At 40.6% G+C, this 25,320-nt stretch overlaps 1 pseudogene; it reads right to left on the minus strand.

The window, feature by feature from the left end:
- Positions 1 to 20,861: 20,861 nt before the first annotated feature.
- Positions 20,862 to 22,867, minus strand: LOC101701064 (F-box only protein 40 pseudogene; annotated as a pseudogene).
- Positions 22,868 to 25,320: the final 2,453 nt, after the last annotated feature.

Consider the following 25,320-nt stretch of genomic DNA (forward strand, 5'->3'; position numbering starts at 1 on the left):
TCTATTTCTTTCATTATTTCTGTCAGGTTTTGTGCTTTGTATTTTGAAGCACTATTATTAGACACTATTGTAAATATATTCTAACTCCCTAATATATTGAATTTTAAAAATCATTATCAAGTGCACCTTACCAATTTTTGTATGATTTGTAATTACATGATGTGCTTTATTTTCATCTTTTCCCTTTCAATCTATTTATGTGTTTATATTAAAATATGTCCTTTATAGGTGGCATATACTTTTGTCTTAGTTTTTATCTAGTCTGAAAATTTCTCGTTTTTTTTTTTTTTTTTAGTTTTTAGCCCATTTACCTGTAATATAATTGTTGATGCAATTGGATTTAGATAAAATCTTTTTCTATTTGTTTTCTACTCATCTCGCTTCTGATTCCTCTGTTTCTCCATTCCTTTCTTCTATTGGGTCAATAGAATATTTCTTTTGGTTCTTTTTTAGACTTTTGTTACTATGTCTGTTTTACTTTTTTTAGTGGTTCCTCTAGGGATCATATTGTGTATCTCTACCTTATCACAATCAACTTAGACTTAATTTTTGTTATTTCAGATGTAATATAGAAACAGTACAACAATAATGTAGTTCTACCAATCTACTCCACCTCATCTGGAAGCTGGACATCACCATTCTTTTTCTTCAATTTAATTTAAATTATCACACAGTAAAATGTCCAATTTTTCTGTTGGTGTACAGTATTATAACATGTCTATGTGGCCAACTTAACAGTCAGGAAACAAAATAGTTTCATTATCTTCCAAAATGATCCTTCCACAGCAAGCCTTTTTCTGACCCATCATTCCTGGCAACCACTGCCCTGTTTTCTTAAACTTAATTTTACTGGTACATTTTAGGTATACAATATAATGACATTCATCATTGGAAATTTGCACCTTTATATAATCTCTCTTGGTTCTTATTTTTTCTCTTCCCCTGCCCTCCCTTCAACCCCTTCATCCCTCCCTATTTACAAAGACTTTGTTTCCAATTTTTCATTTTCTCATATTAATTCCATTCCCTTCTTTTCTTTCCCCTACCCCTCCCACATCCCCTTCCCCTTTACTCCTCTTCTTCCTATTTCACATTGTCTATTATACCTTTTAGTCCTTATTTACACTTTCAGTTCCTCACTTGTTTTCCATTACTATCCTTTGTCTTTCTGAGAATTTCAAATGAATAGATTTATACAATATATGACCTTTCATGAGATTTGCTTCTTTCACTGAGGAGAATGACCCCGAAATTCGTTGTAGTTGTTCCATGTATCAATAATTTGTCCCCAACCCCTTTGTTTTTACTACAGAATGGTGATATGTTGTACCGATATACTGCACTTTGCGTACCTGTTTGGCTAAGGAGGAACATTTGAATATTTCTTGCTTCTGGCTGTCAGGCATGAAGCTACTATAATGTCTGTGTATAAGTTTTTATATGAATGTAAGTTTCATTTCTTGGGGGGCAAATAGTTGAGAATGAGATTATTGAGTCATATGTAAGTAAATGTTAAATATTATAAGAAACTGCCAAACCATTTTCCAGAGCGGCTTTATTTTGTAAATCTATTGTGTATGAGAGTTCTAGCTGACCTGCATCCTTCCCGGCATTTGGTACCAACAGTCAGTCTAATAGTATTCTCACAATATTTCATCATGATTTTAATTTGGCTAATGGCTAATGATGTTAAACAGTTTTTCATGTGTTTATTTACCATTGTCTTTTAAAGTCTTTGGGAAATTGTCCATTCAAATCCTTTTCATATTATTTTTTAAAAAATTGGTTGGTTTGTTTATTTACGGTTGAGTATTGAGAATTTTTTCTGGACTCTGGATACATGTTCTTTGTTGAATATGCCATTGGTGAATATTTTCTTCAAGTCTCTGGCTTGCTCTGTTCTCTTGATATACGATCTTTGATGAGCACAATTTTAAATTTTAATGAAGTTCAATTTATCAATTTTTAAAATGGATCATGATGTTGGTGTCATTTCTATGAACTCTTAACCCATCCCTAGTTTTTGACAGTTTTCTACAATATTTTGCTGTCCAAGTTTTACAGTTTTGTATTTTACATTTAGAGCTCAGATCTATTTTGGGTTAATCCTTGTATAGGGTATGATTTGTTAGTTTTTACATATGGGTGATAATTATCCTAATGTTTTAATAGAATCAACCTTCATTTTTAAAAAATGTCAGCCTTTCTCAATAAAATACTATATTGTAGTGAAATATACAGAGTATACAGTAAAAAATGCAAGTCTTGGTTGGGGATTTAGCTCAGTGGTTCCTCTGCCTCCCCACAAGTGCAAGGACCTGAGTTTGATCCCCAGTATCAAAAAAAAAAAAAGTAAGTCTTCCTTTCACTACACTGTACTAGATTCCTGGTTACCTTCTCAGAGACAACCATTAGTATCAATTTCCAATGGATTCTTCCAGGGAAAGTATACATGTACATATGTAATAATAATGTTATATATCAGCTACACACACACACAGAGTTATAGCACGCTACACTCATTGTTTATGGGCTGGCTTTATTCACTTAATAATATGTTGACTTGGAAAACATTCCACATTGGTATAAGAACTGCTTCCACCTTTCAAGAAGCTTTGATATTCCATTGTGTGACTGCCATAATTTATTTAACCAGTTATGCTGATGCATCTTTAGGATGTGTCTTTAGGATGTATCTTCTACTCATTTGCATCCTTCTAATAATCATAATATTCATAGGAAGTTCAGGTCCCTGTGATACTCCAAAGCAACAGGTGGCAGCCCTCTTCTTTAGAAAGAACAGCATTGTTACAGCAAGGCTTCTTTTCCTTCAAGAAAGAAAAATGAAACTTTCTACAAGCACAAAAGAATCATCTTCAAATAAAATTCAGACAGAAATACATTAAGAACATCTCTGGCAACGAAATTTCCTTCCCAAGAATAAGAAGGCAGTGACCCTTATTATACACCTTAATAATGGAATTAAATAGTCTCATTTATTTTCACAAATGTCCTATGGAAGAAGGTACTTCTAACGAGGACTTCTGTTTCTAACTTCTGGAGGCAAGTGCAGCTCACTTGTCAAGCAGACCTATGAAGTTGAACACAATGACCTTGAAGCCACAAATTTCACTATTCTGTCAAAGCTTATGGAAAGGAAAAGAGATGGAAAGTCTGAAGCTCTCATGGAGCCCTACCGCTATTGACAAAGCTGGATATTTAGACTATTTTCCAACATATGGAAAACACAATAATGATGAAAAGAAAACATGATAAAATGTGGGCTCCTTGTCATTTTACCAGAGGCTATCAAGCCTGAGACTAATATCTAAAATTAGAATAATTTAGAATAACTGATGTCAGGGTCAGAAAGCAAATCCTTTTTTCATCATCTGTGAAATATGGCTATAGGGCAGAAAAGGTTAATCATGCCTCATAACTGATATTGTCCCTCCCCGTGACTCACATTGAGAAAACTCTTGTTTTCTTAAATTCAAAGGATTTGGCTCAGTGTGTTTTAAATGTTCGGAGTCAGGAGCTTCATAAAGGTGAATGAATATCGCCTTGTGTTTGAGCTGTGCCATAAGCATAAGTTTAGATCATATAATTTACATGACAGAAGCTTCTGGAAAAAAGATTCCTTGCTTTGATTAAGCTGGCTGGGTCATTAGGTCTCTATTACGCTCATCTAAATTGGCTATGGCAGAATGAAAAGCCATTGTGTTTATGACCTGAGAACTCTTTCTGCTAAATGGAAATGATGATATTAGTACAGTGACACAATTACAGTATTTGGTTCTCAGAGCAAATATGGAATTGGTCCCTAATGTGTTTTAATTGCTCACTCAACTTTATGGAATTTTAAAGAGTCTGTAGTAGTTATACACATTTCTTCCTGCATAGATAAGCCTTTCTAACACTTCCCCGGTTATTTGATGACTGTTTGTGGGGTAGTTTCAACAGCCTATTCTGAACTCTTTGTCCTTCTGAAAATTGGAAATTTTCTATTCTGAAGTGTAGTGACAAAATTTTTAGGTGCCAAGGGAACTGGTAGCAGTTTTTGTGTGCTCTGCACTTGCTATACACCAGACGTTATTCTAGGTACAAAAATAAGAAATTAACAATTGTATTTGCTAGCATCTGTTGAAGACTTGCTATGTGCTAAACATTATTCTAAGTTAAACCATCTTACTCATTTACTCCTCTTGGAAACCTTATGAGGTAGGCATGGTTGTTGGTTCTATTATACAGACAAAGAGGGACAGTGAAATAAAGTAAATGCCTAACTGAGTCAGCTAGTGGAAAAGGGCAGTGAACCCAGGCAGACTACTCTAAAGCTTATGGTTTTCACTATGGGTTCTTATTCCAAGATGACAAGAGGAAGAAAGCACGAAGCCAAGACCTGGGTCCTATCCCAGCAAGTCCCTGAACTAGCATGTCATGGGAAATGAAACCTGGTGTGCATGACAGTGCCTCAAACATGGAGTGTGGAGCCATTTACTCAACAAATAATTGTTGAGGCCTAACACCTATCTTGGGAAACTAAGCACATACTAAGAAGTCCAAAAGGCCTAATTATTAAGGACACTACAAACCACATGTTATGGGATCTAGATAGAGATTAAATGGGTTCCAATAGCTTACAGGGTGTAGAAAAACCCCTGTTGGTTGGCTAGGAGTTAAGAAGAGCCTTGTGGGATGAATTAGACCATGATGAATTAGACCTGAGGAGGGGGAGGAGGTAATTTCCACACAGGGAACAATAACCATAAGCAAGCCACTCAGATACTATAGATCGTGGCTTCTTTTTATGAAAATCACAGGCAAATTGAAAAAGTTAAATTTAATGACCTCCAAGGTCACTTCCATTTTGTAAATACTCTGATTCTCTCAGCTTGGGCCTTATGGGTGCTGAGTAATGAACCTGACAGCACACTCAAGAATTCAATAAGAAATTTATTCAATTGTATTCTGCCTTCATTCATCCCAGAAAGTCATCTGCCAGTTTTTTTTTTTTTGGTACTGGGGATCAAAGTCAGGACCTTACACTTACTAGGCAGGCAGCAGCACCACTGAGCTAAGTCCCCAGCCCACCTGCCAGCTCTCACTTGCCTGAAGGAGAGAGCTCTCACACTTTCTTTCCTTGGATCACTTTACCTTGTCTCTAAATCGTTTGCTTTCCCTCACAGCCATAAAATGGTACTCAAATTACAGAATCCTTTTGCCTGGGTAAACAATTTTCTTCTTTCAAATGTCTACTAAATGTACCACATATTAGACCAACTATCTGATTAATGAATGGACGTTAAACATGTTGAGTCCTCCTAATTAACAGTAAACCTTTGTTGGGTATCCTTCATCTGTCACAGACTGTGCCAATAACAGGGAATATAGTATTGAACAAATTAACCTCACTTCCTGGTGTTTTGGAGTTGGCACTCTTGGTGTATTATGTCATTACTGTAGGACCAGAATTCAGATGCCAACTCTGGCCTCACATCTTACAGCTGTGTGACTCTGAGCAACTGACTTAACTTTTTCAGGTGTCTGTTTCCATGTATGCAAATGGAAGACATTTATAATATTAACCTCAAAGGATAATTGAGAAGAGTAAATAAGTTGTTTGGAAAGGGCTGGGAACAATATCTAACACACAACGCATTTTTCAAATTTGCAAAAAACAAAAAAATCCAATTAGAAAATGGACTACAGACCTGAATAGATATTTCTCAAAAGAAGACAAACAAATGGCCAATAGATACATGAAAAAATTCTCAATATCATTAACTGTGTTAGTCAGGGTTTTATCACAGTGACAAAATACCTGAGATAAACAACTTCTAAGGTGGAAACATTTATTTTGGCTCAACAATGAAACGTTTCAGAGGTTTCATTCTATGGTCGATGGGCCTGTTGCTTTGGATCTGCAGTGGCACTGAATATCATGGAGGCAATGTGTGGCAGAGCAGGCCTGTTCATCTCATGGTTGCCAGAAAGCAAAGAATAGAAGAGGTAGGGTCTGAAGCCCCAATACTCCCTTCAAAAATAGGCCCAGAGCAACCTAACTTCCTTTCACTAGCCTCTACCTCCTAAAAGTTCCACTACCTCTCAAGAGCACCACAGGTTGGTAACCAAGCCTTTGGCAAACATTCTAGAACCAAACCATAGCACTAACCATCAGGAAATGCAAATTGAAATCACTAGAGATAAGACCTCATACTGGTAGAATGGTTATTATTAAAAAGACAAAAAAGAGCAATACTGAATAGTTTCTCTGGTGTGAGAAACTGAAAGTGTAAATAAAGATTAAAATGATTAAAATCAATAATTGATACTTTGAAATAGAAAGAAAAGGTCCAAAGGGGTAGGAGAAGTGGGAGGGGAAGGGGAAAGGAAAGAAGGGAAAGGAAAAATTATGAGAAAAGGAAAAAATGGAAACAAAGTCTTTGTAAATAGGAAAACTGTAAATAGGAAAACATCGGGCTGGGGATTTAGCTCAGGGGTTCCAGCACCTGCCTCACAAATGCAAGGTTCTGAGTTTGATCCCCAGTACCAAAAAAAAAAAAAAAAAAAAAAGGGGAAGGGTGGTGCAGGTGAAGGGGAGGCAGGGAATGGGGAAAAAAATAAGAACCTTGGTTCATGTACAGGTAAATTCAGTGAGGATGTAGAGACAGGAGAATTCTTATATACTATTGGTAGGACTGTAAATTAGTGCAGTCATTATGCAGAATAGTGTGAAGGATCCTCAATAAGCTAAAAGTATAACTACTATGCATATGATTACTACTGTATCTCACTAGTCAATATATACCCCAAAGAAATGACATCAGCAGGTTGAAGAGACACCTGCACCTCCATGTTCACTGCAGCACAATTCACAATAGCCAGAAAATGAAATCAACCTAAGTGTTCATCAACAAATGAGCAGATAAAGAAAACATGGTATATTACAATACAGAATGCATACTATTCAGCCATAAAAACTATGAAATTTTATCATTTGTGACAACACAGGAGGACATTATGTTCAGTAAAATAAGGGAGGCACAGAAAGAAATACCACACGATCTCACTTATATACACTCTAATAAAGTTGATGTCATAATGTTGACAGAATAGTGGTTACTAGAGACCCAGGCTAGCAGGATAAAGGATGGGGAATAGCTGGTCACCAGGTAAAATGTTAGGTTTAGATAGAAGGAATAAGTTCTAGTGTGCTGTGGCACAGTAGGGTGACTACAGTTAAAACTTTACATTGTAATATGAACATAGTTAGAAGAGAAGGTTTAGAATATATTCACTGTAAAGAAATGATAAAAGTTTAGGGTGATGGATTGCTCATTACTCTGATTTGGGTATTACCCGGAGTATACCTGAGTCAAAACATCACATTGGGGATCAGCCCACTGCAGACAGGCAGGTCTGCACATGCCCTACTGAGGTCGCCAGTCATGCGGAACATGCCGAATCAGCCCGTGCCTGGGCAACAATCCACTGGACAACCCCCCCCCCCCCCCGCTCCTCTGTACAGCCACCTGGTTCTACACTACAAAGATGTAGAGGACACTGGACCACCAGACCACGGTACTGAGCCCCGCTGCTCCAGGCCCAGAGGTAGGGGCTTCTGAGCCACTGTCCCACTGCTCCTGGTCCAGAGGAAGGGGCTTCCTGGCCACCATCCCTCCCGCTGCTCCCCGCTCAGAGGAAAGGGCTTTTGGGCCACCATCCCTACCGCTGCTCCTGGCCCCTGTCCCACCTCTTCCAGCTCAGAGGAGGTAATCCGTGCACGCGCCGACAGACCCCGCCCCCGCCCCGTCGAAATGAGAAAACACGTACATAAGTCTCAAAACCAGACTTCCAGATCACCTACAGCAACCCCAAAAGGAAATGAGATGGAATACTCTGATACTCAACCACCTGGACCCACTGAACTGGCAACAAAAGGGGATCTGGAACAAATGAAATCAGAAATAATTTCTCAGATAACAGGAGAAATTGTGCTCCTAGTGCAAGACATGATTAATGAATCTAGACAGGAGCTGAAGAACATGATGGAATCCCAACATAGGAAACAAATGGGATCCATAAAACAGATGCAAATAGATTTCCAGGAGATGAAAAACTCCACTGAAAGTCTACACAGCAGAATGAGCCAATGTGAGGACAGAATTTCAGATATAGAAGATAAGATTGCATTTAATGACCAGGAAAAGAAAAATTGCTTCAAAATTATAAGGGAACATGAGAAATCAATCCAGCAGCTGCTAGACGATGCAAAGAAGAATAACATAGACTGATTGGAGTCAATGAAGAAACAGGAGAGAGTGCAGATGACATAAAAAATCTCTTCACAGAAATAATGGCAGAAAACTTCCCAAGCAGGGGAAAAGAGCTTGACATACAGATAAGTGAGGCATATAGGACTCCAATTAGCCTTGATCAAAACATCACATTGGTCTTCATAAATATGTAAAAATATTATGTCTGTCAAAAACATAAATATGGTTTTAAGTGAGTAAGTTATTTAAATCTATTGATAGTTATGTGTTTTCTTTGTATACTGACGCACCATAAATTGTTTTTTCAAATATCACTAGGTTTATCTTTAACTTAATGTACAATTTTTTTACAGTAGTAAGACATTTTGTTGAATCTACTCATGGACAGCTTTTCTAGAAAAAGAATAAAAATGTTATAGGCATAAGTATAAAGTACTGCAATATTTGATATTTCACTCTTTAATTTATCCCAAAGTTCCATTTTTTTTAGCCAAGAAAATCATTTTTTAGATGCTTTACTTCCCTCACCAGTAGTGATTTTATTTCTGGTGTTATTTTCCCCAAAGAAACAATATTTCAAAAAAAAAAATCACTTCATGAGAGCTGTGGACTGAGAGATGGCCTTTAGGGAAGAAGAAAGTTTTGAGGCAGCCTGAGCAGACAGCAGACTGGTGGGAGCAGAAGGGTGTGTAAGCTGAGGGAATGAGTGTGCATTCAGAGAAATCAGCAGCAGCCAGGGCTTTAAGAGGATTTGTCGCTACCACCAAGACAATAGAGGACCATTGAGGAATTCTACGGGGGTTTGGTGATATAGAGTTTAACTTTGCCCCGAAAGAGTCTGGTCTTTGCCTCAGCCTCTGGATAGTCAGTCATCTTTAAGCCCCTGAAATGCTATGTCTGTTTTGAGTTTCTGGTTGTCTGGGGTCAACCCTAGTGCAATACTATGTTAGGTGGGGACTTTGGGTCACATTTTATCAGCCAGTTTCTGTAGGAGCTGGAGATAAAGATCAACTTCACGGATAATCAATTGTGCCTATGTGATGGATCCCCAATAAAATCTCTGGTCATCGAGACTTGGGTTAGTAACCCTGGGTGGCAATGTTTTGTGCATATTGTCACATGCTGATGCCAGGAAAAAAACACTGTCCATGATTCTACAGGGAGTGGGCAAAGGAGCTCCATATTTCCTCCTTTTCCTGACCCTGCCCATGAGCCTCTCTCTTCCTCTGGCCAATTTTAATGTATATCCTTTTCCTGTAATAAATGATAACCTTGAGTATAACAGCTTTCAGTGGAGTCCTTCCAGAGGATTATCAAACCTGGGGTGGGGGAATCTCCCAAACCTGCCATTGATGTTGGATATGGGAGCAATCTTAGAGACTGTTCCTTCTAGCTTTGCAGTTGGCTAACCTTGGGAGGGGTGGTTTAAGATTTTCAACCGCTAGCACTTCAAAAAATAGACTTTAAATATTATAAGTTTAAGTATATCCATTATGGAAATTAAGAAAAATATTTAAAGTATAAAAATGAGAGCAAAATAATGTGTGACCATAATTCTCTTTCTCTTGCATATACATGTGTATGTATACACATATGCTACCTGTTAGATTTTTTTTCTTTTAGCCCCAGTACCTAGTCCAACCGCAGGGTGGCAACAGTGAGGGAAATGGTAAGAAGGAAGGAAAGGTAAAAACCCAAGCCTTACTGAGCTATCAAGAACTTCATAAGAAAGCACAGCTGCTGTTTTCTGACAGTCTATATAGGACCACTATGTCAGAAGAGTTGGTTAGAAGTTAGAAAAGAGATTATTAGCCAAGGTCACTTTCTGGTTTCTCTCTCTTATTAGCTAAAAATCTACTGCATAGGACATCAGCTCCTGTCCTTTCTGTGTTTTGTACCAGTCTCTATAGGTGGCCATTGGAGAAGCCAGTGCCTGCTCTGTGGCTCAGAGCTTCCACTGGGCCTGGAAGTGTGAGGAGGTGCTACCGCCTATGTTGGTTTGTTGATGTGGACCTACTGCCAAGCAGTGGGGCCTGAGCCCAAGTTCAGCCCTTGCTTTGGGTGGCTGAGGCAGCAGGTGGGATCAGGAAACTAGGGCATGGTGGCAGCAGCTGAGATTCTTGATAAATAAGAAGCCAAGTCACTGGGTGGGAGATTCATGCAAACTGAACCCACCACATTATTTTTCCCATTTAACTATATGCATTATTATGTTATTAAACATGTATCTTATTATAGCATATATATTATTTCTAATGGCTATGTAATTTATCATTTGTAATGACTTATGTACAAATGCTATATTGCTAGGCATTTAAATTGTTTCCAATAGTTTTGAATTTATCAGTGTTCTAATGAATGTTATTATACATGCATTTGTTGGACCACACTTCCTCAGGGTAAGTTTCTAGAAGTAGAAAAGCTAGGTCAGAGAGGAAAATTGTGCTTTTTAAATGTAAATAAATGAGGTTTTTATGTCTTGGACTTTGGAATGAGTTTCTTGAGCACTTGATGGATTATCTGTGCAGATTCGGGGCAGAGCTGCCCCAAGAAAGGGCTGAGGATGTTTCCACCTGGCCAGGGACATGAGGTCTCACAGTGAAGTCCCTGATTGAGAAGGGAAGGGATCTGACTCCAGGTTACAAGATAAACTGTCCACAGGGCCCAACAGGGGTGCCACTGTGGGGCCGGGTGAGGATGAGCTTGAGGGCCTTGATAGACCTGTGCAACAATAGAGAAAGTACATTTGAATGGTCAGATTCCTGCAGGTGAGATTATTCAAATTCAAATTCATAAGAAACCTAAGCAAGACTCCTGTGCTGGCCCAATGAAACTTGCCTCAAGGCAATTTTGTGACCCTGTCTATTGTATGGTAAACTTGGCCAGCCTCCCAATTTCTCCGAGCTTCCACAGAAGAGGAGGAATTACTTTTGTCTATCTCGAGGCATCTTTTAGAACTGTGCCTCCCACAGATCTTTGCAGGGACAGTACATTTTATTAAGCAGCAGTTGGTAGTTGGTGCTACCACAATGAGTGGTTAAGGGACAACCTAAAACAATTTTAAAACTGGGTATTTTAACCAGCTTATACAGCCTTAACTCTGGTAAGTACATAGGAAATAAAAACAAGAGACCCCATTTTCACCTTTTTGGCCATTTAGGAACCACTTGCTGGGATTCTGAAGCTCAGCTTCTCAGCTGAACTGGTTGATTTTCTTCATTTAATAGGAGGCCGGCTCTCAAGGATGGCTCTGCCTCTTCCTCTCCTTAGCAGGGCAAACTCACTGGCCACTGGCCATGCTTGTCTTGGGCGCTGGAGAGAGGGCTGAGGCATGCATGCTTCTGGCATTGGCTTGCTAGCCTGTTTTGCCCTTTATTCCTCCTGGGTGGAAGGCATCTTGCACAGCATTTAGGTGCAAACTCCGCTCAGAAAGGTGAAGTAACTTGCTTGAGGTTGTGTGGCCATTAACCTCCCCCACCCATTGAACCCTGGTTGGTCAAATTCCCAAGCAAGGCATTAACCATCCACTTTCCACTGGACTAAACTGGGGCAGGGGCCTTACATTAGGGAAAGCTCTATCTAAGGAGGGGGTGAGTTGAGTTATGAAAGGTATGTTGGATTTTTCCAGATGATCAAGTAGAGGGAGGGCAACTGAGGGCTGGGGTATAGCTCATTTGTGGAGTGCTTGCCTAGCACATGCAAGGCTTGGGTTCAATTCCCAACACTGCAAGAAAACAAAACAAAAACCAAACAAAACAAAATAACAAAAGAGCAACTGAAAAGGCACATGGGAGACTGGAGTTGGCAATGCCAGATAAAAAATGAATCTCAACTCAGGTCAGGAGCCCTCAAGAATGGGATTAGTGGCCTGAAGAAAGAGGACTCAGAACTCGGAAGGCAGAACCAGGAAGATTTTATGTTCCAACCTGGCTTGAGCAATCTAGTGAGACCCTGTCTCAAAAAATAAAAAATTGCTGGGGATGTAGTTCAGTGCAAAGATCCTGGGTTCAATTCCCATTACTGGATAAAATAGAGCCTCCTGCCCCATCATCTCACCCCTTCCACTTGATGAGGACATAGGTGTAGCCTATGAACCAGAAAACAGGCCTTACCTGTTACTGATTTTGTTGGCAACTTAATCTAGGACATCTGAGCTACAAGAAAAAAAATTTCTGTCATTTATAAGCCACTGAGTGTACGGGGTTTTGTTGTAGCACTCTGAGGGGGTCTACCACAGGGACTACTACACCAGGGGTGGAGGTGTAGTATTGCAATAATGACAGTATGCTGACCATGCCATCTGCAAGCTCTCCAAGGTCAGGCAGCAGAATGCTTTTCCCATAATGGGAGGGAGGAGTAAGCAAGGCTCCAATGGACTGGGCAAGGGAGAACAGGTTTGTAACAGTGAATCCAGATGCTTTTTCTGAGAGCAGCTGATTCTCAGGAGGGACTATTCAGATATACTAATCATTATTCAAGCACTCAAGGGCAAACCTCATTTCAGGGTCCTTTGAAGAGCAGCCTGACAACATTTGGCCAAGTTAGTGGGCATTTCATCCAGATTGGCCAGTAGGGCTAAATAGGCAGCAATTCTTTGATGAGACAGAGGGGGAATCTGTGTGTTTATGAGCGTATCTGTGACTGGGTTTGGCATAAGTAAACAAGGGGGCATCTGCATGTATTATCTTAGTTCTATGAAGAAGGAAGGTTTTTTTTCTGAAGCACAAAAACATTGGTAGGGGCGGGATTTCCTGCCACTGCTGTTTTTCAAGCCAGCAGTGCTCAGGTGAGTCCACTACTGTCATTAGGAGCAGGCATAAATATTTATTCGAGGCCAAAGAGGTTGATTGGCAGTTGGGAAGGTTAGGTTGTAAGTCAGGGTTGAGCCACAGAGCTTAGCAAACAAAGGAGGAGGCTGGGGGTGGAAACTTGGGTGCTATGGCCTTGTGTGTCCTTGTCACGCTCACCTACACATGTGGCTTTTGTTGGCTGGAGTTCTCAACTTGGTGGAGTTGTTCTCTTGAAACTGTGTCCCAGATCTGGCTTCCTTGATAAAGCAAAGCTGGAAGGTGTAGCTGGAGAATCATGTGACTGCCAACAGGCTCACCTTCACAAGCGACTCACTGCTGGGTGTTTGGGTTCTTGGTTTGCCCAGACACGTTGTGTAAGACTTTGAGGCTGCATTGCATTGAGGTGCGACTTGGATGTAAGGGTGCAGAAGAAGGTCCTAGAAGTGTTGTGAGACTAGTTCATCTTCTGGACTGGATTGGCAACAGGTACTTGTCTGTTTGGTAAGATGGATATTTCAATTAGAAGCCTGTGCCTAATAATTGTCTGTCACGCCAGTTGGTCTTTGCTTTGAAAGAGCCATTTAATTGTCTTTGTTTAAAACCTACAGGGTGTAAATGGAAGCATCTGTAAAGAGAGGCTACTAGAAAAATTCACAAGCAATGGGCAAAAACACCAATTTCCTTTTCTGTGGTTGACAAAGAACAGTTTTGGGGATTCTGATGCAAGCTGCTTGAGAAAAATGTTGGGCTTTAGAATGCTTTGGTAGCTTTGGAGATCTCTGAGAAAGCTATGGCTGGTGGTAGTGAGAATGCACCAGGGATGGGTTCATAGGTGGATTCAGATTCCAGCATCCAACCAGCAACCTCTCCTGTTTGTTGGGTCCCAGATAAAGGGACTATGCACCAGACATGGGCATTTCTGTCCTTTCACTATTAAACTGTCATTGGCCCATGACCTTATTTTAATTTCATAATAATTACATAAAGGAGGCACTAGTGGCATCTGGCATTTACAGATACCATTAAAATATAAGCACTGGAAGGGCAGAGAGTTTTCTCTCTTTTATTACCTCTTATATCCTCAGGATTCCCCCCAAACACCTGGAACAATAATAGGTGACAGAGCCAGAGTTGAGACTGGGGATTTCCCTCTTGTTTTGCTTGTCACATTGCATAACTTTGTCCATGCAAATAGAAAATAGTATGGACATTTTTACCTTCTGCAAGAATAGAGGAATGGTCAGACCACTTTTAAGGCCCCACCAGCTGGATTTAGGAGGCTGAAAAATCATTGGTTTTGATCTTTCCAGGCATTAGTTTGTTCTGACCTTTGAATAGGATTTTTTGCAATGATGACTTCTGAGCTGCGGGAGGAACTTCCTAGCTTTCCTTGAAGTGATCTGGGAGTTTGGACTCATCCAGACTTCTCTTGCACTGCTGAGAAGCTGCTCAGGGGCAGAGCCCACCAGGGAACTTGCCAAGCTTTCTGATTCTGCCTGGGGTAGGTGAGCGCAGATGCAAGACCTGGCTCTGGTTTCTCTCAACTTTCCTCCTGCTCCCTTGGCCTGGACTGACCTTCTGACCTCCTCTGTCACATGCATGAAGTCAGTGCTGTTTCAAGTCTTGGCCTGGGACCTGGACTCTGTCTGATTTCTGCTATCCAATATTGCCCATGTGGAACACCATTGTGCCTTTTATCTGTGATGCCTTAAATCTCAGGTGCTCACATTCCCTTTCATCTCACAAAACTTCCTCTTTCTTCTTTTGCTTCCTTTTCTCTTATTGTCTGGCCCCAACTTTTTCACTTGTGTCATTGCATACTGTTTTCTATGTGCTTAACTGGATACTGTATCTTCCTAGACACAGAGATGAAATACTTGGTGAAGTCATCCACTGCTCCCCAGGTAGAGCTCAGGAATTTCTGCTCAATAATCATGTATTAACATAACAGTGGCCTCTGCCAGATGGCTTTTTTTTGGTGGTAGATGTACTACATCGTGTTCTCCATAGCATTCATATCAGACTAGTGTCTGGCAGGTAGCAGGTGCTACCAGAGTGACATGGAAACTTCCCACATAAAGGGAACACTCACTTAGCAAAGGGGCTGTTCTCAGGACTCCTTTGAGCAGGGACTGATGCCTAAGAAAGATGAATTGAGCTAGTCTCTTGTTGGCACCACATTTTTGGTTCCATGAACTGAAAATGTGTAATGGGTGGAGTCTGGAAGTCTCAGGTCTACCCTTTTCTTTGGAGTAGACAGCAGCTAACAGAGAGAGAGGCTGTAATGTAACCTTTTGGGGAGATGGTGAAATGTAGGTGTTGAGGGGGCTCATAGTGCCAACTAGTCATCTACTGCATTTCAAACAGAAGGAGAGAGACAGACACACGCATGAACACAAACACACACACAGACAGACACACAGACGTAGAGAGACAGAGAAAACCAGGCAAGTAGAAGTCAACCCCTCACATTTCCTGATAATAAGAAATACCATACAGGACTCCCTTCCCTGCACCATTGCCATGGAGGTCCCTGCCTTTCTCCTGACTTATAGGGCTGGAGCCCCATCAAGAGACAGGAGATATAAAGTGCTCTCTGCAATCCTGGGCGATCCTCAAAAGATCGGAAGGGTCCTCCTTCCCTTCCTTGAGGATTTTCAGCTCCTGGGACTTGCCCTTTTGTATATATTAATTATTTTCCTCATTGCTGGGACAAAATACCTGACACTCACAATTAAAGGAGGAGAGGTTTATTTTGGCTCATGGTATGTAAAGGTTTTAGTTATAGTTGGCTAGGTCAAGGCAGAGCAGCATGGTGGAAGGGTCTGGGTGGAGGAAAGATGCTCACCTCAAGGCATTCAGGAAGCAGACAGCAAAAGCAGGAACCAGGAAGGGTGGTAAACACTTTCAGGCCATGCCCCCAGTGACCTGCCTGTTCCAACTTGACCCCGCTACCTAAAGTAAGTCAGCTATAAGCTCTCAAAATCCAATCACTTTCCAAAAGCTCCACGTATGATCACATGAGGGTTTAGGGGGACATCTAGATATAAACCATTGTCATTCAAGCTTTTAAGCCAAAGCACATGGCACTGTGATATAGTGGGGTCCAACTCAGAACATGTACCCATTTACTTTGACTGCCTAGGAGCACAGGTGTGGGAACCATGTTGTTTTGATTATTGTCCTGGCTTCACTGCTGACTGCTTTACTGTCAGGTAAAAGGGCTGAAAACCAATACCAGACCAGGCCACAACAAGCCTTTGTTAGGGGAATAGATCTGCCGTGCTGTCTCTGAACAAAGGAGAGACAAAAGCAATATGGCCGGGGCAGGGAGTCTTTTATAGAGACTGCGGTGGGGTTTGTAGGGGCTGAGGCGGGGTTGAGTGAGGTAGTGACTAGGGAATGGAGGAGCCGGTGATGTCACTAGATGGTAGGAGGTGAGCGAGTATTAGGTTACTTTCTAGGCGGGAACAGGGGCATGCTGGGAAGAAGGGTTTATTCTTTGGTGGGAGCAACCACCTTGGCATGATGTCACACAGGGGAGGGGGCAAGGCACCATAGGAAGAGGGCAGCTACTATACATAATAGCTGCTGAGGTAGTGGGAGACCTATCATTTACATCCTAAGGAAGTGCCTTCACCTCTTTGGTCTTCACCTTGGTCATCACTAAAATGGGGGTAATAACAGTTTATTCCTTAGAGAAATTGTGAGCATTAAGTTAGACAATGCACACACATGAGATGCTTAACCCAGTGGCTGGCACATGGCAAGTGTTAAACAAATACTACTAGTTATTTTTACTTTCTGGAGCTAATGATTGCTACTACGTCACCTAGCAATGACTTCTAAAGCCCCTGTTAGTACAAGTCATACAATTTGTGAACAGCAGATTTCAAAAGACTTCTCCAATTCTCACATTTTGTGGTTCACTTTGACTCTGCTCTGTTATGAATACTTACAGGAAATGAAGGTCAGCCTTCTTATTTGGTGAGAATTTGGAGAGCTGGGGAGTCCCAGCTCCTTGTTCTCTAGGACAAGCCCATGTCACATGTCCTCCCCAACTTCCTAGAGGACTGGAGACTCAACCTTCCTCAAAAGAGCCTAGCTGGCTATATTGTGACTCACCTGCTTCTTCTCTACTTGTCATTCCCTGTCATATTGCATCACAAGTGTGTGTTTATAACTGATTTCTGCTCTGATTTTTATTTCTCTTCCTTTCCTTACTGTAGGGTTAAATTACTCTTTCTTCTCTATTATTACTAAGGTTAAGTGACTAATACAGTTTTTATTGTCTCTAATATATGCATTTAATGTTGCATTTTTCCTCTAAGCACACCTTATACTGTATACCTCAAATTTTCATAAGTAATACACTCATGTTCATCAAGTGGAAATATTTTTAATTTATCTCAACATTTCTTAAACCATATATTATTTAGAAATGTGTTGCTTAATTCCCAAATATCTGTAGATTTCAATCTTTCTTTCTGTTACTGATTTCTAGCTTTATATCTTTATAATCTAAGAACACACTTTGCGTGGATGCTGGTCTTTGAAATTTGTTAAGGTGTGTTTTGTGGCTCACAATGTGATTGATACTGGTGAATATTCCATGAAAAGAATGTATATTCTGTTGTTGTTGGGTGGGGTAGTCTATTAATGGCAGTAAGATCAAGTTAATCTGCTGATTAGGTCTACTTTATCCTGATTTTCAGTCTGTCTGATCTATAAACAGGAAAGTACTCAACTCTCCAAATATAGTAGTGAATTTTTTGTATTTTTCCATTCATTTCATTCATTTGTATCAATTTTGCCTTATATATTTTGATGCTGTTAGGTGCATACATATTTAGGAATGTTATGTCTTCTTAGAGAACTGATCCTTTTATCATTCTGTAATATCCTACATAATTTGCCTTGTTTTAAAATCTTTGCTTGGAATTAACATAGCTACTCCAGCTTTCTTTATTAGTGCTTTCATTCTTTCTTCATCTTTTACAATGAACTTTTTAAAAAGTCAGTTTTGTGTAGACAACACACACTGTATCTCTCCTTCCCCATTCCTCTCTGTCTTCCTACTATGGTTCTTAAATAATTAATAATGTTATTGATATATTTGTATTAATATTAATATCTACCATGTTTGTAACTGTTTCTGTTCATTGCCAGGGGATTTCCTCTGCCTTTTGTCATTTTTATTTGAGCATTATTTAATATGATTGTTTCTTAATCTGCTCTCTTAAGGTACCAGTTATACTTCTTTCTTTGAAAAAAAAGTTTGTGTTTTCTCTAAGAGTTTACAAACTGATCTAGGTCTATGTTCAAATAAAATTATTCTGCTTTATGTGTAATGAAAGTATCTTATAGAAGTAAATTCCCAGTTTTCCCCTTCCATCCTTGTGATATTGCTGGTATTCATTTCACTTATTTACTTGTTATAATCTCCCAATAGATTGTTGCTATTGCTACTTCATATAGTTTTCTTTTAAATCAATTAAAATTAGGAAAAGAAAAGAGTTTAGTTTACCTTTATTTCTCTTCTAACACTTTTTTTTTGTACTGGGGATCGAACTCAGGTCCTTGCACTTGTGAGGCAGGTGGCAGAACTACTGAGCTAAATCCCCAGTCCTCTCTTCTAAATCTTTAAAAAATAATTTTATAACTTTCTATTGATTTCACAAAAATTTGGGTTTCAATGTGGTATTTTCATATATGTATATAATATTTTGATCATCTGGATCCCTCATATTACCCTCCTGTATACCTTCCTTCCCTCCCTTCTCTCTACATTTTTTTCAGATTCCACACATTAGGAAAATTATGTGATATTTGTCTTTCTGAGTCTGGCTTATTTTGTTCAATATGATGGTCTCCAGTTCTACCCATTTTCCTGCTAGTAATATAATTTTATTCTTTATTGACTGAACCTTTTAAATTTGATTTATTGATTCTTGCTATTATTTTTCTGTGCTGTTGGGAGTCCTACTCAGAAAGTCTTTGCCCTTACCTGTGACTTCCTGTGTTTTTTCCTGTATTTTTATACAGGGGAGAGAGAGAGAGAGGGAGAGAGAGAGAGATCTAGTTTCAATCTTCTACATATGGATATCCAGTTTTCATGGCACCACGTGTTAAAGGGGCTGCCTTTTCTCTAATATGTGTTTTTGGCTCGTCTGAAAGTCAGATAGCTGTAGATGCATGGATTTGTATCTGGGTCCTCTATTCTATTTCATTGACCTATATGTCATCTTTAAAGTTAATACCATACTCTTTTTATTACTATGGCTCTGTACTAGTTTTGAAATCGGGTATTGTGATCCTCTAATCTTGCTCTTTTTGCATATGATAGCTTTGGATATTCTGGAAGTTTTGTACTTCCATATGAATTTTTGGATTGTTTTTCCAGTTTTGTGAGGAATGTCATTGGTATTTTGATTGGAATTGCACTGAGTCTGTATATTACTTTACATAATGTAGTTATTTTAACAATATTAATTATGCTGATTCATGAACATGGGTGGTCTTTCCATCTTCTAGTGTTTTCTTCAATTTATTTCTTCAGTGTTCTGTAATTTTCATGGTAGAGATCTTTTACTTCCTTGGTTAGGTTGATTAGTAGGTATTTTATTTTACTTTTTGTAGCTAGTGTGAATGAAATTATCTTCCTGATTTCTTTCTCAGCTAGTTCATTACTGGTGTATAAAAAGTTATTGATTTTTTAAATGTTGATTTTGTATCCTGCCAACTATGTTTTTCTCTGTGTAGATCCAAATTTTTAACCTGTATCTTTTCTTTACGCTTGAAACAGATCTTTTAACATTTCTTTCAGGACAGATCAGTTGGTGGTGAATTTCCTCACTTTATGTTGGTGTGAAAAATCTTTACTTCTGTTTTACTTCAAAGGATAATTTCTCTGACTATGTAATACTAAATTAGTGGGTTTTTCCCCATTTCAACAGGTTTTTCATCCTATAGTCTATTCCTTGTGTGGTCTCTGATGAAGTGACCACTATAATTGTTTTTCTGTACATAAAGTGGATTTTTCCCCTATTTTTCATTTCTTTCAAGATTTTTTCTTTGTCTCTGGTATTCTGCAGTCTAAACATTGTATGTCTGGATATAGTTTTTGTTATTTATTCTGCTGATGTTCTCTGAAATTTAGAATCTGGGGTTGGGTATCTGTTATTAATTTTAGAAAGTTCTTGGCCATTATTACCACAGATACCTCTTCTATTCCCCATTTCTTCCTTCTGGTCTTCTAATTTTGCATTTGTTACACCTTCTGAAAATTTTCCATCATCAGATGTTCTGTTCTGTTTGTTGGTTTCATTCCTTGCATCAGTTTGGAACTTGCTATTGATCTATTTTCAAGCTCATTGATTCTACCTTTGTCATGTTCTATCTTTCCTGACTATCTATAGTACTTGTACATATAAATTTGGTTGTTAATATTAATGAAATAAGATATAAAATGAAAGAACTAATTAAGAACACAATTATCAAAGATCATCTTCATATCTCTTACAATGTTTTCTTCATTTCTTCTATTTCTTTTGTATTTTTTTCTTAGAATTTCTGTAGCTCTCTTACATTTACCATCTGTTCTTGCATATTGTCCATTCTTTCCATTAGTCTTTATATATATATATATATATATATATTTTTTTTTTTTAACCTTATCATATTCCCTAGCAGATTGATCTTATTGAATCAGTCATATTTGCAGGGACTGTACAGTGCTTAGCACATTGAAAACTCTCAATAAGTATTTGTTGAATGAATGAATGAATGAGTATTAACTTGCCTCTCTGTGGACTTGGCAGGAAGTTCCTCCATGGGAATATTTCTTCTTCTTTCATTGCAAGAGGACCATTCCTCTCTCTTGTAACAAAGTGACACAGATATTGCCCAATCAGTGTGGATACCTGTGAGAGCTGGGACAGGCTGATGCTGTCCAAGAACCCAGAAATGTACTGCAAAAACCTCCAGGGGCAGGTTAGTTAGACAATTCTGGCTTTTTCCTCCATGGCCTGAGAGATAGTTGTTCTTCCTTCCCTCACTCAGCTCTGGAGAAATCTCTGGCTTGATGGCAAAGGTCTTGAGCTCTTGACTGTAGATGACTTTTGTCTTTTGTCCTGGGGGATGGAAATGGTTTTGAACAAATGTACATCCCAAGTAGGCAAGGGGGCATCGATGCTGGAACCAGCCATTGAGGCCTGACTCAATGTCTGTATGGACGTTCTTGAAGTGCAGGGGGAATTCATCCCTTCTGAAGAATTTGTTGCAGGTGAAAGTAAAGGTGGAGCTGCTCTTGTTGTGTCTCCTGGTCACACACTCACTGTGGAGCTCCACATGGAGTTCCCCCAGGTTAGTTGTGCTAAGGAGGTCAGCTAGCACTGTCCCAGAGGAAAATTGTTTGGCTCAAAGTTGTATGTCTTTGTGGCAAAAGCCCATCAATGCTCCTGGATTCAGAGATGATGTGGCCTTTGAGTTCTCTTTCCAAAGCACACTGGAGGGTGGTCTTGATGAGATCTGATTTGGGCAGGCCCTCTACAGTGATCCCCAAATCTGAAGTATCCACAGCCTTGTGTTCACTTGGCCTGCAACTCAACGTGGCTTCTCCAAGCTGAGCTCGCTTTCCACAGTAGCTCACAGGAACTTTGAAGGTATACACAGTCTTAACTTCTTGAGCCTCGAGGTTGCCATAAACAAAGTCTCTCTCCTTGGGTGTACAGGCAGGTATCTGACCAAAGTGAATGAGCATCCGCCCATTGTGCACTAGATACATATTATAGTCCTTTGCATCCACAGCTCTTTTCAGTCTTTCCAGGACACCATCCTGCCAGGGGGCAAGCCCTGTCTTTTCTATGACTGCAGACAAGTTCTGTTGCTTCTGGTCTTCCTGTGGTTCTATCCCTTTGGCAGCACCTTCTGTGTCTGTCATGTTATTGCCATTGGAACTCTGTTCTTTCTCTGCACCTTTTTCGCTCTTGTTTTCACTCCTTGTTGATGTACTTGTTAAAGCAGAGGCTGCATGCTCTTTGCTGAACATGTTTTCCCACTGGTCAAACTTGGCCAGGTCCATCCCTTCTTTGGTTTTGCCTAATGCCTCTCGTTCTTCTTGGCTCAACTCTATCATTTCACCTTTAGCTGCTGCATGTTGTTCCAAAGTGGCACCTGCTCCACCCACTGCTCCTGCCATTTCTTCCCAACTGGTTTCACCATTCATAGAGAGTTCCTCCTCAGTGGCATCTCTAGTTTCTGGGAAGAGTTCTACCATTTTCAAGGATTTGAAGAGGACCTTCTGGTCCTGTAAGGCGGGGGCTGTGTCCAAACACTCCTCACTCGGAGCCTCTTTCATGATGTTCTCATGAAGGATTGTGTCTGATTCCACGTTTGGCCAGCAGTTCCATTCCATGGAGCAGCAGACTACACTGGCTGGGCACACCTGCAGGTGCTTGGCCAGCTTGTGACGGGACATGGAAAGGGGCAGCCATATTCGGAGTTGAGGCACGGAACCTGCTCTAAAGGACACAGGAGCTCGTGCTCTGTCTCTTTGCACATGTGGAAAGTTGCACCACACAGCAGGTGGCAATTTATCACCCGGCAGGAGACACCAGGCTCCACAGGAACATGGCAGCGGCGGTTGATGCATCCCTCACAGTGCCTGTGTTGCCCAGGTGAGGGCCTGTGTACCCTGCCCATAGCTTCTCAATTTGTCTTGCTTCTTAACTTAAGCATGGGCTGAGTCAGCATCTGCTGCAACTGGGTCCCTGGATACTGAGCAAGATCACAGGCAGGTGACTGTCAGTGGATCAGCTGTAGCAGAGCACGGAGTTCTCGGGATCAGACCTTTATTGTTTTCTCCTGTAGGTTGAGTCTCGCAGCCAGCTCTTTCCGGAGGTTCTTATCTGGGAACGCAGTCTGGCTAAACAGAGCCTCCGCTCTTTATGCTGCTTATGAGTGAATGAGGTGCGTCCTTGATGTTTCTTCCAAATGGTGGGATTGTGTTGGACCTGTGGTGTCCATTACGTCCTGGGATCATCTGGGCTGATTAAAGTGTCTGGCTGGAGAGTCACAGGAGGCATTCTGTTTATCGGGGGTATGGGACCACTTGAGACCTGTGCTATCAAATTCCTGCCAACATAATTCTGGTTGAGGAAACAGTCTAGCTGAGGATTTTCTGGGGCCATTCTGTTCTGGGTTTTTGAAATCTGGGATGAAAGACCTGTGGTGAATTTCCCTGCAGTGCCCATTTTCAGTCCAACTTGGTGAGTCTCTCTCAAGCAATGCAGTCTCCCAATTGCCTCCATTAGAGTCTTTAACACATTATGGATATTTTATATTTCCTATCTGATACTCCAACATTTCTGTGTTTCAGTTGCTTTTCTTGTTGCTGAGACAAAATACCTGACACCCAAAGTTAAAGGAGGAAAGATCTATTTGGCTCACAGTTTGTAGAGCTTTCGGTCCATAGTTGGCTGGCTCCAAGCCAGGGTGGCATGGCAGGGGGGCATTGCAAAGCAGAAAACAAGCAGCAGCAGCAGCAGCAGCAGTTAGCAACCATGTGAGAATCAGCAAGCAATGGCCGCAGCTCTTTCTGTCCCTTATATCTTATCCGGGATACCCGCGCTTAGGGTGGGTAGCACTCACACTCTTAATCCTAGCGTCTCAGGGTGAATCAACCCCAGCATCATGTCCTTGATCCCAGCAGCACAAACCCTAGATCCAGCCACCCCCAAAAAGCCCCACCTATGACCGCATGAGGCTTTGGGGGACATCTAGATACAAGCCATAACGCTGGTATATGAGTCTGATTCTTACTTTTTCTCTTCCAGGTTTTTTTTCTTTTGGTTGCCTTATATTTTTTCCATTTCACAATTTTTAAATTATTCATTGGCATTGAGTACATTCACAGTGCTGTGCGACTACCACTGGGCAAAGGCAAGGTGGGCTCTCCCTGGCATTTTTATTGTAGCCCAGCCTAATGGATAGTGGTTGCCTATTAAGCCTTGCATGAATAAATATGAAGAAAGGACATCTGTTTTACCTTTTTTTGGTGGGTGGAGGGGAGCTGGTCATATTTGGGCCCAACACATTTAAGGAATAGGAGCCATGAACCTTGTTATTTAGCCTCATGCCTCTCAGGCACTGGTGAGCACAGTTCTCTAGGATGTTGTTAAAGCTGAACCTGCAGGTCTGGGTTGGACCCTGAGGCTCTACAGCTGTGGGTTCCAGGTCACACTGTGGGCTCCTGATCATACTTGGAGTCACTCTGACTTAGCTGTTTTTCTGACTTTGGATTTGGTCTCCTTAAAGGATGAATGGTTCCCCAGGAAAAGCAACAGAGCTATGTCGAGGTTGCCTGGCTCTTTTGGAGCACCATGGAAATAGACTAGGATATTGATTCTCCACAGAGCCTCTGAGGAGTTGCTAAAACACAAATATAAGTGGCGTTCAGTCCCCAAATTGCAGACTGTGAGTTAGAGTTAGACTCCTCAGTATCAGGAGTCTCTCTGGGATTAGGATAGTGTAAAGCCAGGGGAGGACATCTATGAGGCTGTGACTCTCTCCACACCCCAAAAGGAATAACAGCATGAACTTCAGAGGCTACACAGCCACAAGAAGAGGCCTAGAAGCAGGATGTCATGTCACTTCACTTTCTCTTTCAAATATCTCCTTCAGATGAAGTCTTCCAAAAAGAATATGCATATTCAGAATGTTAGGCTTAGTGGTTTAGTATCAGTCCCCTTACTTGAGACTGTAGGAGATGGTCTGTCATCCTGCAAAGTCACCTGGTAGAGAAGCTCCTATTTTCCATGTTATAATTTAGATAAAACAGGAGGTCTTTTGTGTGGGCAGATGACACCTTTAGTGCTCACAGAGTGGGATGTTAGCTGATAGCTACAAGGCTACATATCTGTGCTCTCCTCCCACAGTTGGCACTTTGAAAACCTAACTATTCAAAATACTGTTGGTTGTTCAGTGAGTGTTGCAGTTTTCTTGGTAAGAAACATGGAAAACGAGGCCAAATGTCACATGCATTGGCAAGAGGAAGTCAGCCTTGGAACGTGAGAGTCTGGAGTACATTTGGAGTGTTAGACCCGCCTTTCTTCTGTAGAGCACATCTGTTCTGTCCAATAGGTACCATGGGAATTCGTCCTGTGGTCACTGTGGGTACATTCTGACAGCTACAATTTAAGTCTGTTCACAGTGATCTTGTAAATGGTGTACACCCTTATACCCTAACTGCT

This window comes from Heterocephalus glaber, unplaced genomic scaffold (assembly GCF_053883595.1).
Source record: "Heterocephalus glaber isolate CG9 unplaced genomic scaffold, H.glaber_assembly_v1.0 deba00001497, whole genome shotgun sequence".
NCBI lineage: Eukaryota > Metazoa > Chordata > Mammalia > Rodentia > Bathyergidae > Heterocephalus > Heterocephalus glaber.